The sequence below is a fragment of the Manduca sexta genome, unplaced genomic scaffold (genome assembly GCF_014839805.1).
Source record: "Manduca sexta isolate Smith_Timp_Sample1 unplaced genomic scaffold, JHU_Msex_v1.0 HiC_scaffold_2900, whole genome shotgun sequence".
In the NCBI taxonomy this organism is placed as follows: Eukaryota; Metazoa; Arthropoda; class Insecta; order Lepidoptera; family Sphingidae; genus Manduca; species Manduca sexta.
The window spans coordinates 2,615-17,415 of NW_023593912.1; the positions used below are offsets into that span (position 1 = coordinate 2,615).

At 35.8% G+C, this 14,801-nt stretch overlaps 1 pseudogene; it reads right to left on the bottom strand.

Annotated features, from left to right (window-relative positions):
* Positions 1-4,673: 4,673 nt before the first annotated feature.
* On the bottom strand, positions 4,674-13,950 carry LOC119192542 (annotated as a pseudogene).
* Positions 13,951-14,801: the final 851 nt, after the last annotated feature.

Consider the following 14,801-nt stretch of genomic DNA (forward strand, 5'->3'; position numbering starts at 1 on the left):
TCTATGAATTACTGGGACAAGAAATAGCCGACATATGTATTAATCTATGATATGGTCTATCCATGTGCCAAATTTCATCCTAATTTGTTTCTGCATTTACTTCTTATAACTATGCAAACCTTCACACTAGAAGATTAGATTGAACTTGACAATATGTAATATTCATTACAAAATTGAGAACTTCATTACTGTATTATTATTATGGAAACGCCTATGGGTTCTTCTTTACTAAATCCAAACACAAATAACAAATAATATCTATTTCATATAATTTAAATATTTGAATCTTCAGACCTGTTTGTTTCAAAGCTGATACAAGTACTCAGCACCAGACATTATATTTTACTATCATGACGCAATATCATAAACTTGCAAAGATATAGTGCAATCACTTATAGATTATACATATAAATACAAAACTGCCTATTCACTTTATTAGATATATTATTTTATTAGAATATGTGGGTAATGTAGAGAAGCTGCCAAGAAGTTGTGCTTTGCCAGGGTCTAATAAGCAATAGAAGTTGAAGCGACCATCATGAGATGAAAGTAAGCTTGCAGTGCTTTGGTAATAGCAATGATTACATAGAGATGTATGCATAAGCTAACCATTCATGTTGCTAACATACATTACAAGAAACTCTGTCATATTATTTTATAACTCTCTCATAATTATACTATGCCCGTCTTACATTAAGTGATATCAAATTTTGTGTGATGTTTAGATAAAATAATCTAATTTCTAAGTTGATAGTAAAAAGAACAAAGTGATTTGGCATTTTATGAAGACATTTCAAACTACTGATAAAAATAGCAAGTCATTGTAAAATATGTGTGCAATATAATGTAATATGTTAACTTTTTATCTTAGAAGTGATGATTTAAAAATATACATGTTAGGTCAATTAGGGGTTTTAAGGAATTACGTATTTTGTTCTTAATATAGACAGCTAGAAAAAGTTGTTAATGAAATATACTAATTCATTTCATATCACTGAAGTATTTTTACACTGGGATAAAGAGGTATGACTTATAGGTTGTGTTTAGGCCACAATGTTGGGAATTAAAGATCTTATTCTAACTTCTGATCTGATCTGATCTAATTCTTTTGACTATAGACACCTATTATAGACAAGAGTTAGAGTTTATTGTGTTTTCCAGGTACAGACTCTGAGGTGCCTGCTTTTGTCATTCAGATTTATTCCTCTAAGCTATACAAATATAATGTAAACTATATTCTATGAAATGTGTATGTATACACTATTAAGTAATGCATGTCAAGCTATTTTCACAATTTAGCAGATGCTGAACACACATTTCATGTGCAAATTGGTAAACATTCAGCCAAGGTTACCTAGGCACAATAATATGTAATAACTTAATATTTTATTTTTTTTATCTGTTACAACACTGGCTTTCTGTAGATTTGCAACATTGACATAAGTTCTATGCATTTAAAAGTACTAAAAATGTTAATAACATAAATGGTAGATAGAAATTATTTTACAAATATAATACTAACTGTAATTTACTTGAATAAGTGTTTTTCTATGAAATACATTAAAGGCTTTGGATTACAGTCAAAATGGCTTATCTATATAATAAATATAAATATTATACAATAATCAATGCAGATTAAGACAATGCCTTGAACATGCCAGTTAGCAAAACATGGAATTTCCCAAAGTTCTATTCACAATGGAGGTGACAAGAAAGGATTTTTTGATTTATCCTCCATAGAGGAAAATATAATTGCGCAGTCAGATATCACAATATAAGTTTTAGTCATTTCAAACTTGACATTTCCCTTGTTCTGTGACTAAACGAAGGTATGAATGCCCAGATCATCACAAAGTGTCTGTATTAAATGTGGGCTAAATGCATTGGGATTTAATGTACAATAAAAATTTTCAATTCAAATTTCATTGTCTTGAGAAATAAACAGTCAAGCACAAACAAGCACATTGCAAAGTACAATTTATGTATACAAATAGAAACAGTTATAAACCCTTTCTAAATTGGACAATAAGAACACAAGTTATGCTTTGTTTCCAAATGACAATTGTTTCACCACTTGATATATTGTACACAATGCTTATATTTGGCCCAACTTAATAGACTGTGAACACATGGATTAATCAGAATATTATCTTTGACAAGTAAAAGGCGACTGCGCTTTGATATGTTAGTACACTAATAATACATGCCTGGGACACACAATTGGCACTAAAATAAATCAAAGATCTATGTGTTGTTGTCACTGGTTGAATGTTCATACAGAATTACGTGCAAATAGGGGGGATATGGCAAAAATCATGTCATGGCCCAGCCGCCGCAACCACTCGAAATTATCGACCGTTTGTGCTCTTATCACAGGCGGTGATGAACAAAACACTTGTCAACCCCACCGTGGCGTACGTACCTTACTTTGTACTGTGACACGAAAAATGTTGCTCCCTGGCCAGTCACCCGACCACACTAATAAATTAACAGCATAAAAACAACTGCTGGCATCCACTGGATTAGCAAAATCGATAAATTGAACTAAAATTATTACGAGCGTACAGTGTCACTGAACGCTTTCGAAACTGGTGATTTTTGCTCAGTTGACCTCGGCCGACACTCCCGCGCGATAATACCTTTGTTGTATGAGTTACGACAGCGGAATAACGGGATTTTCCATCACCTACCAGACCGAGATTGCACAAAGAAAGATGTCAGGCGAGATTCACAGATGATAAAATATAAATGTTGCACGACGCGCGGTGTTGCCAATGTTGCGTTCGGAAAGTCCATCGGTAACAGATTTCCCCAATGGGAAAACTTATTTTAGTAAAAGCATCGCTAAAATATTATATTTTTAATTTAACATCATGCCTTCTCGTGCGATTAACGAATTGAAGATATTTTCTAAGCACAGTGAAGATGTAATTAAGTAATCATTTCCTTTTATCCATAAAATAATCTCAGTTCTAAATCACCCTTACTGTAGTACCTATATAAAAAATATTTTACTTTTTGAACATCACCATCTCCATGGTTTGACAGGTGACGTAGTATTAATGATGCAGGGCCGTCTCAAGGCTAATAAAATTACAAAAATGACAATCTTGAAACGTAGGTACAGGATTAAAAATTCAGAGAGGTTGTATTTAATATATTGTTTAATATCAGTAAAGCCTTGAGAGATTAGAATATTGTGCATGACAAAATATATCCAAGTTGCAAAGTGCAGTACCACATACTTTTTATAGGCATATATCAAAATTATTTAACTTTTTATGCAAACCTTATAATACTGTTAGTCCCTCTTGAGGTAAATTGACTGGTAATATTGACTCGTTAGACTATCTATCACAGAGGTGTTCGTGTAAAACTTTAACCCGAGTCATTGATTTTTGTTGGTAAGTAAATGATTGAATTAGTTTAATCATTTGCTTACTAACAAAATAATAATATTAAAATAAGTATAGATGTATAACATAATATTACGAAAAACACCAAAACATAGACCGAAGGTAGTAGATATATTACTTTTATAATATAATTAACTATTAGTGAGTAATAAGATTTTATCACCGCGACTCATTTTAATATAAGTAAGTATTTAATTGGGAAATGCGGTGACGGAACTAAGCAGCAAAGAGGGGGGGGGGGGGGGGGGCAGGCGCCTCGCTACCGCCGCATTCACAATTGGTTTAGTAACTACTAAACCAGCACAACGACACAACTATTAGAACTCCATATATTTGCCCCTACACATCCACAAACTCACAAACTTTTCCACTCTATAATATTAATATAGATTTGGTCATAGGAAATGGATTCATGCCTGCTTATTAAAAGTATTTATAACACTACGTTAAGTAACATAGTATGTCTATGTTGTGATTATAACGGCACTATGTTAAAGACCAATAAACTCATTGTGCCATTTAACTGATGCAAAAAATATACAACGTCAATGAGAGAAATCATAGTACATTTGCACTTTTGTTCTTTATTCCCACGACGTTCTTATGACAATAGGTCATTAGGTTTTTTGGACATTCAATTAAATACCAATGAACATAATAGGACAAGTAGTAGTAATTACAGTAAATGAAACCTCAGTAATAATATCCTTTAATAGCACAACATAATTATAAATTCTTTCCATGTTCAAAGTTGGCTTGGATCTGAGAATCGTGCAAGAATTTATATCCTCCGATATTGGGCTCGCCTCCTGGTAAAAGAAAAAGAAATATATAAAAAAAATACTATCAGACTTGTTTAAGTTGACATTGCGTGTTTAAATGTTTCAAGTATAATAAATAGAACACTATAAAAAAGTATATTTTTAACTATACTTCTAAGTAATCAATCTGGAACTCATTATATCGCCAAAGAGGAATCCCTAACCATATATATATACAATTATGCTGATTTGAAATGAGTCAATGGAGAGTACCGTCGCTTTATGTTAAGTATAAATTAAGATTCTTTACGCATCTTCAAAATCATCATTCGATTAACGGTTTATCCTGCTCGTGACTAACTTTGAAGCGGCAGACATGGATAAACGAACTATATGTGTTTATCGTTCTGTGTAATGTATAATATGCAATACTGTAGCTAACAAACTAGTGACTATTAGAAAAGATGTCCTATCAATGAATTAGCATTATCCTTACCAGCACCATCGGCAGAGGTGAGAGTTCCCTACGATCAAATCTTCGGGCGCACCATCCCTACTATCAGATCTAAAGTTGGCTGGTTGTACCTGTAAGCAGATTTTAACTAAAGCATATTTTTTTTTATTTACTCTTTCTTGATGACTATCTAATAACTTTTATTATGACAGCACATATAACGCATAGCGTATGAAGAGTCATTGCAGTGTCTTGAGATTTGTGTTAAAATAATATATTCTGTTATATAGTATATAGACATGTTGTGTAATGATTATTGGTATGCGTGAGCGCTCGTTCCAAGTTGCCCGATTTTATGCAATTATTCGAGTTCCGTTATGTTCCTAAATATTCCTATTACGTCCCTGTATCAATTCCAATGGAATTTACTGTGGATAAATTATGACAAGATTTATGTTAAATATGTCAAATTATATTATGTATGTATGTAGAAAAATGTTAACGCGCCTTTTATAATTAAGTACGTGTCAAGTATCAAGAAAGGCACGAAACAAGAAAAATGAGAATATGAACATGTGTATAGAAAAATATTAACGCGCCTTTTTATAATTAAGTCCATGTCAAAATATACGAAAAACAAAAATAAAGAATATAATTTATATGTAAATACCAGATCACTAGGTTCTAAAAATAATAATTACATGTTCGTAAATTAACATTTTCTAAACTCCATTTATATATTATGGTCTACATTTCAATGTATACTTAGTATATATATATATATATATATATATATATATATATATATATATATATATATATATATATATATATATATATCGATAGTTAAACTAGTGGTCACTGTCTATTAACATTATTTAGTTATCAGTCACTTATTAATTAAATAAAACAAGGTTAATTCGCACCTGGCCATCATTCCTCATAAGATCGGGAAATACGGAACCTCCTGGGTAACGATTGTAAATACCATTCAGGTTGTAATGAAGATTCATGTCCGGTCCAATGTTAGCTTTTAGCAGTTGCTCCCAGATACCACCTGGAACAAAACGCTGTGGCATAGTAAATTGTATAGGCCGTACGGCATTGTGCCGTTCACCAAATGATGCAGCGACCTGCGAGACTTTAATTTACTGTGAACTCATTCTGAGTAGATCGGATCGTCAACAGTTAAAAATTTAAAACAAAAAACACGTAATCTACATAATATATATAAAAATGAATCCCTATTTCCCTTGGTCACGCTATCACGCGTGAACGGCTGGACCGATTTCACTATTTTTTTTGTTGTGTTTGTTATCGTCAGGGAAGGTTCTTATGAAAGAAAAAATTTCATAAAATTCGCGGAAACCTAGAAAATTTAAGAAAACTTAACGAAAATATTAATTTTATATAAGTAACTGTCAATTGTTTGAAATAACTGTCAGCGATTGACAGAATGCGCGCTGCAAATTCATAGTTAAGAAGGGACAACGTCTGTCGGGCCAAATAGTTGTAAATAGGTATATGTAGATAGATATTGTAACTGTGCCTTGCATATAACCAACACTTTAGTCCTCCCCTTTACCATGCAGACTGCTGTATTCGAAACTTCGCGAGAAAATAATAATATAAATAACCGCGAAAAAATACGAAAAAGACTCTTATTTCAATGAATCCCTTTGAAATAATTTGATTGGTAAATCAAGTGATTTTCAATCTGCTTTCTATCATCAATTGAAACCGTAACCCCGGTATGGTTGGTATTTCGTATTTGTCAATTTTGTTATTCATGCATTTATAAGTTATTGTAATGTTTAAGTCCATAATATCTCAATAATGGACAACGGTCTCCCCCAAAAATCCTCCCATGGATTTTTAAGTGATTAGATAACAGTTGAATGGTCACCTGCAGGACGCTAATAGTTTGATTGTTTGAAGTGCATAAATTCTCTTCGGTAATAATCAGGCGCCTATTTATCATCATTTCAATGAACAGTATATTAACACAAATACTTATAATAATTAAGTACACAATCAATGAAACGTGCTCAATTAAGCTCATACTTTCAGCCATAAGGGAGAAGCAGAGATACTATCAGTGCCGAATTTTTATTTTTATGAGTGTAGGCCACTTTATTTCCGCCGCCCCATGTAGGTAGGTTTATGTATGTATGTATGTAGGTTGCTAAAATAATTAATAATTTTCAATTCGTTTGTATTATAGAAGGCACTAAAGTTAAATAATAATATCAGCCCTGTATTATATACTTGCCCACTGCTGAGCACGGGCCTCCTCTACTACTGAGAGGGATTAGGCCTTAGTCCACCACGCTGGCCTAGTGCGGATTGGTAAACTTCACACACCCTCGAAATTCCTATAGAGAACTTCTCGGATGTGCAGGTTTCCTCACGATGTTTTCTTTCACCGTTAAAGCGAACGATAAATTCACAAAGAATACACACATGATTTTTTTTTGAAAAGTCAGAGGTGTGTGCCCTTGGGATTTGAACCTGCGGACATTCGTCTCGGCAGTCCGTTCCACACCCAACTAGGCTATCGCCGCTTAAGTTAAAGTTAAATAAACGAATGATTAATTAAATCGAGTGAGTGTCCTCTGAAATCTGCTGCCCATAGGTCGCGGCCTAAACGGTCTATTCACAAATCCAGGATTGGATACTATATACAGCAACCCTCTACTGATGGTCCGTACTAATTCGATTTGACAAAAAACAGAAAAACACAAGACTTTAAAATATTGCCAATACAAGGGTATCTAATACTTCCACTATACTATATCCGTGCTGAACTGGTTATCGTACGTTAAGCGGCTACCTCGTGGAGTTACCAATCGGCATTTTTAATATGTGATTAACTTATTAATTTGAAACGACATGACAATGATTAGTTATGATAATGTTGTAATCTTCACTATTATTAGGAGCTAACGTTTATAAATATGGATTTAGGGGTTATTTAGAAGAGCTGATATCCTTTTCAAAATTCTATCGCTTATTACAAACGGCGCGAACAGCTATTTGTTGTGTTACCCCGGACAATCATACCACGTCTTCTCTCGCTTCCTCTGAACGTAAATATCATTTACCAAAGCAAGACAAAATACTTAATGACTATAATTACTATTAGAGGTATACCTATAAAGTTTATTAGTAACCAATCAGTGAATAATCACAATTTTCTAGTACTGACTGTAAACCGACTTATCATACAACATTCTACGAAAGTTGTTCGTTAGTAACTTCAAAAAAATCAGTTTAGTGTCCAGTTGTTACGAAATTGGTTCGTTTGCCAAACCTCCTAGGTAATTGTCTTATTGGTTTATTTGGCATGCGAGGCATGGGAATATGTGTTATAAAGCGTCACGCAGACGTTGAAGCAACCGTTAGTTTCAAAGTTGTATATCAAGGTCGCGGGCCGTAGAAACAGGCCGAATACTGCAAGCGCCATTATACTTTTCTATGACTTAATATGTAAATGATTCCAAGCAATTCCGTGCGACCGACCGCAGCACCACTTACTTATCAGTAGGACCCATTCTCAAAAGTAGTGAAATATCAAGTCGTAGTCGCAGCTTGGGTAGTTATGACTCAGCTAGGAGTGGTAAAGGCGACCAAAAGAAACAATTCAGTCTGCGGTTCGTCTGGGACTTTTACATTCACATTTAACGGGACCGAGGGGCGTCTGCGTGATGCCTAATACACTTACCTTTATCTATTGACAAAATAGGCCGATTGGACTGCCACGGGTACTCGCCGTGCGCTTGGAAGTATATTGCGTATGTGGACAACTGGAAACAAATAATGCTTATATGGATTTAATTAGGTTTTACTTCTTTGGTAAGTCCAACTGGGTAATCATACCGCTTAGCCCTAGTCGCACAACAAGCAGCATTTTTTATTTCAAACTAGCTTTTGCTCGCGGCTTCGCCCGCGTGGAAGGAGATTTTCCGGGATAAAAAGTCCCACTATATATTTTCCCGGGATAGTAGCCTATAACCTTCCCAGGGTCTTATACTATCTCCATACCAGATTTTGCTTTCTTATACCACGTCTTATGTCACGTCCCGTTCCCTTGGGAACGGAATAAAAAGTATCCTATGTCCGTTTCCTGGTTCTAAGCTACCTCTCCACCAACTTTCAGCCAAATCGGTTCATCCGTTCTTGAGTTATAAATAGTGTAACTAACACGACTTTCTTTTATATATATATATATATAGATATGTAGAAGTGAATGTTGCCAAAATAACTGAAGCAAAGTTCAGATCGGTAGTTTAGTGTTGCGTTGCGTATGGACAGCACCTTATTGAGCAATATGTGATAGATTGTGTCTCAATATGACGTACGAAGTGTAGTGTCCCATGATTTATGTACAGTCGCGACGCTTACAACCAGATTGGTTATTGGTTATGGGCTCCTTTTTGCCTCACTAAGCCTTTAAAGTAGTGGGGCCATTGTGCGTGACGTTCATGCTGGTTACACACGGGCAGGCCTACAACCAGATAAGAATCTCCTTGCAAAATGAGACATGCAGGGTAGAAGCCATCGTAAGGCTAGACGGGGCAGTGCACCGTGGCCCCCGAAACTAGGGGCTCCCCGTTAATCTGACCAGTGACCTATTTCTTTAGCTCACCATCCTGCAAAATCTGACAAGCATTGGTAGTTTTATTGGGGACTTTGACTATTTTGTAAACAGTTTGGGAAGGCGTTTTATGCTATACCGGAATCCTTGACTACCTACGCCGCTGGAGTGATGGTGATATCTTGCAGACCAGTTAAAGTTTGGCCCCTTAACAGAAAAATAGGTTAACGTAAAAGCCGGATTACATTTAATGAAACGGATGCCGATAAACGATTTTGCGATTATTCTAATCTGGCTTACACACAGTATTAAAAATTCCCATTTAATCAGGCAATCTAAATCTAGGAAATCCATGCTCATCCGAAGGTCTTTCGTACGTGAAAAGCGATCGACCGCACATAAACAGTAGATACACCATCCAACACCGTTCATTACTAAATATTGTTTGGTATTCCACTGCGCTCACCATCCTGAGACGTGAGATGTTAAGTCTCATTATGTCCAGTAGTTACACTGGGTATAATGTCCTTCAAACCGAAGACAACAGTGACTACACACTGCTGCTTGACGGCAGAAATAGATATTGCACTGGTACCTACCCAGGCGGACTCTCATATATGAGAGACCTACCACCAGTAAAATGACGTATGACAAGGAAGATTCCCAGAAATGAAACACACCTAGCTTCTTTTCTCTTGATTGGCGGCTGCGCTGCTTTGATGCTTCTAGTATTGCAAATGCTTATGGGCAATGAATATCATTATACATCGGGTCGTATAATTTATCCTTCTAACCTGTTGGTCGACTGCTCATAAATAATTAAAATAACCTGGGTGTGGTAGAGTGATAGCCAATACTTCCCGCCGTGTCCAACAAACGCCGTCTCGTTGGCATCCATCAGAGCAGCTGGCAGCTCCTGATGAAGCATCTCAGAAGAAATGCGGAGGTTGCAGCCATACCTAATGGCAAAAAAAATTAATATTATTAATCATAGTCATGTTTATCACACTATCCTATTGAGAATGAGTTGTGAAAAGACGGGTTGAATATTTGTTCATCATTCTCTCCTAATTAGGGTTGGTAGTTTCCTCTACCTTCAAAGTTCTTAAGAAGAATTAAGGTACTCATAACGTTTTCCTTTTCTTTTCCTGGCTCGCTTTTGTACTGAGAAAACGCTGCAATATTACCAAACCGTCCCTGCGATAAAGATTAATCGATATTCATCGATGTTACATAAAAATCAGTGCTTAGTACGATAACATCGCAAGGATCAAGTATCGTAAATATTTTCCCGGAGGTAAAAAGTACCCTATAGCAATCAGTAGTGTAGTTTCCTAATACTGAAAAACATTTCAGAATCGGTTTAGTAGTTCCTGAGATTAGCGCGTTCAAACAAACAAAATCACAGCTATATAATATTTGTATAGATTGAATTCTTCAGAGTTATTTAAGTACAATCTGATCAATCGAATTCCTGAAAACTTTCGAACAAACATATTTTATCATTACCAATCTGGACACGCTTTTAGAATGTCGTACGGTGCTCTGTAGTACTCAGCTCTTCTGACGACCGGGTTCCGTATGTTGAACCTCTCGTTAGGGTCCGTCAAGTTAACGCGTTTGATCTTGATGTCTCTTCTTTCACAGATGTAGTCGTAGTGGAACTTCGGAACCGATTCTCCTCGTGCACAATATGTTTCTGGAATATTCTATATATCATTCTTCGAAAAATGTGAGTATGAAGGTGTATGTGTTTTCAAAGTAATGCTTTTACTACAACTTTACAAGGTATTAAAGAAAAACAATTTGGAATGGTTAAATTGTTCCCCGGCTGTGTTATGTACTACATATATTATGCTCTATGAAACGGTAGATCCTGGGAGGGATATTCACTTTGCGTATTTTTATGCTTCTTATAAAATTTGTTAACACTTCGCACCGGTCTTTCTTAGACAATTTATCTGGTATTGTAGTTTGCTTGGTCCCATTTTTCTTATCTAAAATGGAGTCGAAACACACTTTTGATAGATGTTACTATAAGTATTTTACTTTAGTTACTACCGATCGTCTGCTTCAGAGTCCCTCTCAAGGTATCCAGTCCCAGGCAATTATTTAGAAAAAAACACACAAAGCGTTGCTCGGCCACGGAAAAGAACGCAATGTCACCTGATTCCGTCCCATATACGCTGGCACAATACCAAGGATAGCTATACATACTTTTATAAGTTCCATCAACAGTATTCACGGCGGCGTATTTATCGATGCAGTACCTGTATCCCAGTACCGTGGGGTACCTCAAATAGGGTACCTTGCAAGTAAACCTGCCTTCTTGGTACATTGCACCCTGAAACGAAACGTTGAATAATTTGCGACATCCAAAACGCTGGTTACATTATTTTGATAAAAAACAAACTGAATCTTCTAACTACTTTTGTGTTAGGATAGTTCGATCGACGTACCAGGTCGGGTAGCTTTCTGTTTAATAGGATGAGATTTTCAGAGTTTTTAATAATGTCTTACATTCTTTATGCTTATAACTCTCAATCCGACAGTATATAAATTAGATGGTCTTATGAAAATTCTAAGAGATCGCTTCCTATAGGTGGATCTGGAGATTTTTGGGGGAGGCCCATGTTTAGCAGTGGATGATGAAAATTCTTGTACCAAGTCTGTCCAACTAATTCAGCTATTGAGCAAAATTCACAATTCATCGCGAAGTTCATAGATGTATACCAATCAAGTCAGCTGTGAGCTGAATCTATGGTACATCCAGTTACAATGCACCGGAAAAACTGATTCAACTTCATTAGAGGACTGTCTGCAGAATAGCAATTGGGTCAAATGGTTACTGTTACAAAATAACTATTGCAGGGTTGCCATGTACCGATTTCGCGATTAAAAGACCAGAGGCGATAACCAAGATACCTTTCTCCAATGTCTAACATTAACCGTTGTTTAGTAATGATATATCCTAGCGACAAACATATAGTTCGGATATTTCATTCCCATAAAGGTCTCTCATTGAACATCCGCGCTGCAGTATCAGTGAGGCTGGTACTGCAGCAAGAAAGTCCCATTGTTGACACATTGGACATAATTGTGTAATATTTCTTTATTTATTCTGTTTTCTCTCCTTTTACTGTACATGTTATATGGGTATTATTTTTGTTTTCTATTAGTGTTAACGATTATAGAAAGGCATCTTGGCTACGGTCTCATATGTTAGTTTTTTTTTTTATAATAAAAGCATAAATAGCTCTACAGACCTTACAAATAACGCTCCTTCTGCCGGGGGGTCTGGACACTCCACCAAAGCAGTAGGTCCTGGTGCCGTTTATCATGATCTCAGTGACACCAATGTGCGAAACGAGAGTTATGCCGTTGATCCCGCTAGGGCAAAGCGCTGTAGACCAGCTCTTTTGCGAACTTCGACGTTGTTCTTCATACTCATAGTATTCACTATGGCTTGCCAGCCATACACGAACTCATGCATTGGACCTGAGGAAGGTATCATCTTTACGTGGACTGAATGTATGCGGACTCTGCCTTTTAGTGCCATCATTTTGCGTATTTTATTTGCAAGGACTGTTGGGTTCAGGTGAGCATCGTGGCTGGTGTAATTACTGGAAATTATTATACCTACCAGCTTTTGTGTTGCCTCTCCAATATAGCGGCAGTGGATCGGGATATCTCAGGTTCAACTCCCAAATAATAATTTCTTATGTTATAAGAATGTAATGTAAATAATGTTTAATGTCAATTTTCGGATCCTATACTTAGGTACATGGGTTTAAACAGAATTTGTTTGATACTAAGTCCGTCAAATGAGCTTAACATCAGACAGTTGATCTATCATAAAAACTAAGCAAAAATATTGTTTCTCCAACGTGCTGCAGAAAATGTGCATTGGACGCCACATAAAAGGGAGATATAGGCTGATAGAAGAAGATTATTGCTACTAGCTCTTAATCTGAGATCCCTAGTAAATATCTTTTATAGGATTAAATATGGCTCAGATACCTATTAGGAAAGTTCACCATTCGCTTTGAAGGGATAAATGAACAAACAAAAACCGAGAGCTGTTAAAATTTTGATTAAATGTAGCATGCTAAAAAGCACATAAATTTAAAAAAAAAACGTTACAATTAACAAGACCTAGAAACTCCTGGCTAATAATGATATAAACGAACTTCCAACATTTCTAGCTCCTACCTATACCAAAGCTGTCTCCGTCGAGGAAGTTGAACATCTCCCCGAAGGAGTCGGGCATGAGGCCGGCGATGACGGTGGACACCTGCATGCCCTCGTCAGGTAACATTGGCCCGATCTCGTCAGGTGGGGTGGTGAACTCATGCGCCGACTTGTTGTTGTAGTGGCCTCGACTCGCTTCCCCATGCTGGATAGGAATAATAGATGTTATTTTGCCTATGTACTATTTGTCACACAATTTTATACAATAGGCCTTCCAGACTCAAATGGTAGCAACTCTTTATGTATTGATCCGCAAATTATATTTTGCTTCGCAGCCACTGTCGACATACAAATCTTAAATATTAAATGAATTCAGTTAATTACCTTTCCAAACCATATTATTAAAAATATTAACACAGACCACATAACTGCAGCGGGCTTCGCACAAATTGACTGAACACAAAACCATAAAATACTATAGCCAATTAACGCAGTATGATAAATATTTTATTGTTTTTTCTTTAACAAAGGCAATCTAATCATAAACATACTAAATGTGTCACTAGGTAACAACTGTTGCGCGTCATGTTTTGTGGACATCACGGTTGCCAGGTAAATTATACAACAAATGACCAATGGTTCCATAACTGGAAATTAGAAAAACAATGGTTTGTACCCCTACTCGTGGTGGGTTCCATAGGGGGGGAGCACTCCAAAGGCCAAAGTCCGTGATTTACAGGGTGTCCAAAATAGTATAAAGAGGAGGTCAGAGATAGAGCACCCTTTGGAGTACCCGAATAACCCCATATGTGTTCCGCGATTTTGTATTTCGAGTTACAATTTATTTTCCGTATTTATGAGAATTTTCGATATGAACAACGAAAAAAACAAGTACCGAGATTTATTTTGTAACAAAATTTTGATGAGTCCTGCTTTTTTACTTCGAATACTCAATAGTTGTTAGACTAGCGTCTAGCTCGCTTGAAGCTAGTTTTTGAGACATCGAGTATGGCCTGTGTATTCAATATCCGGAAATATATAGTCAATTATCAGGGGTCGTTCCAAATTAAAAAAGAATAAAAATATTACCGAAATTTATTAGATGACGCCAGGATTCTAAATACTATAATAATTACGAAAAAAAATACAAATTAGTTTAAACTATACTAATTTCATAAAAATAATTCAAATTATAGCACGTGATACATATAAGTTCCAATTATGATTATTATAAATCTTCATTTTCTTCGACTGCCGAGAGAAATAATTTCTGACAAAAATGTGTGAACGACACTGAAAAATTAAAATATGATTTAACGTTTATAATATTATTTATTATTTATCCGTATTGTATCAACAGCCCGCTCGAACGGTGTAGATTC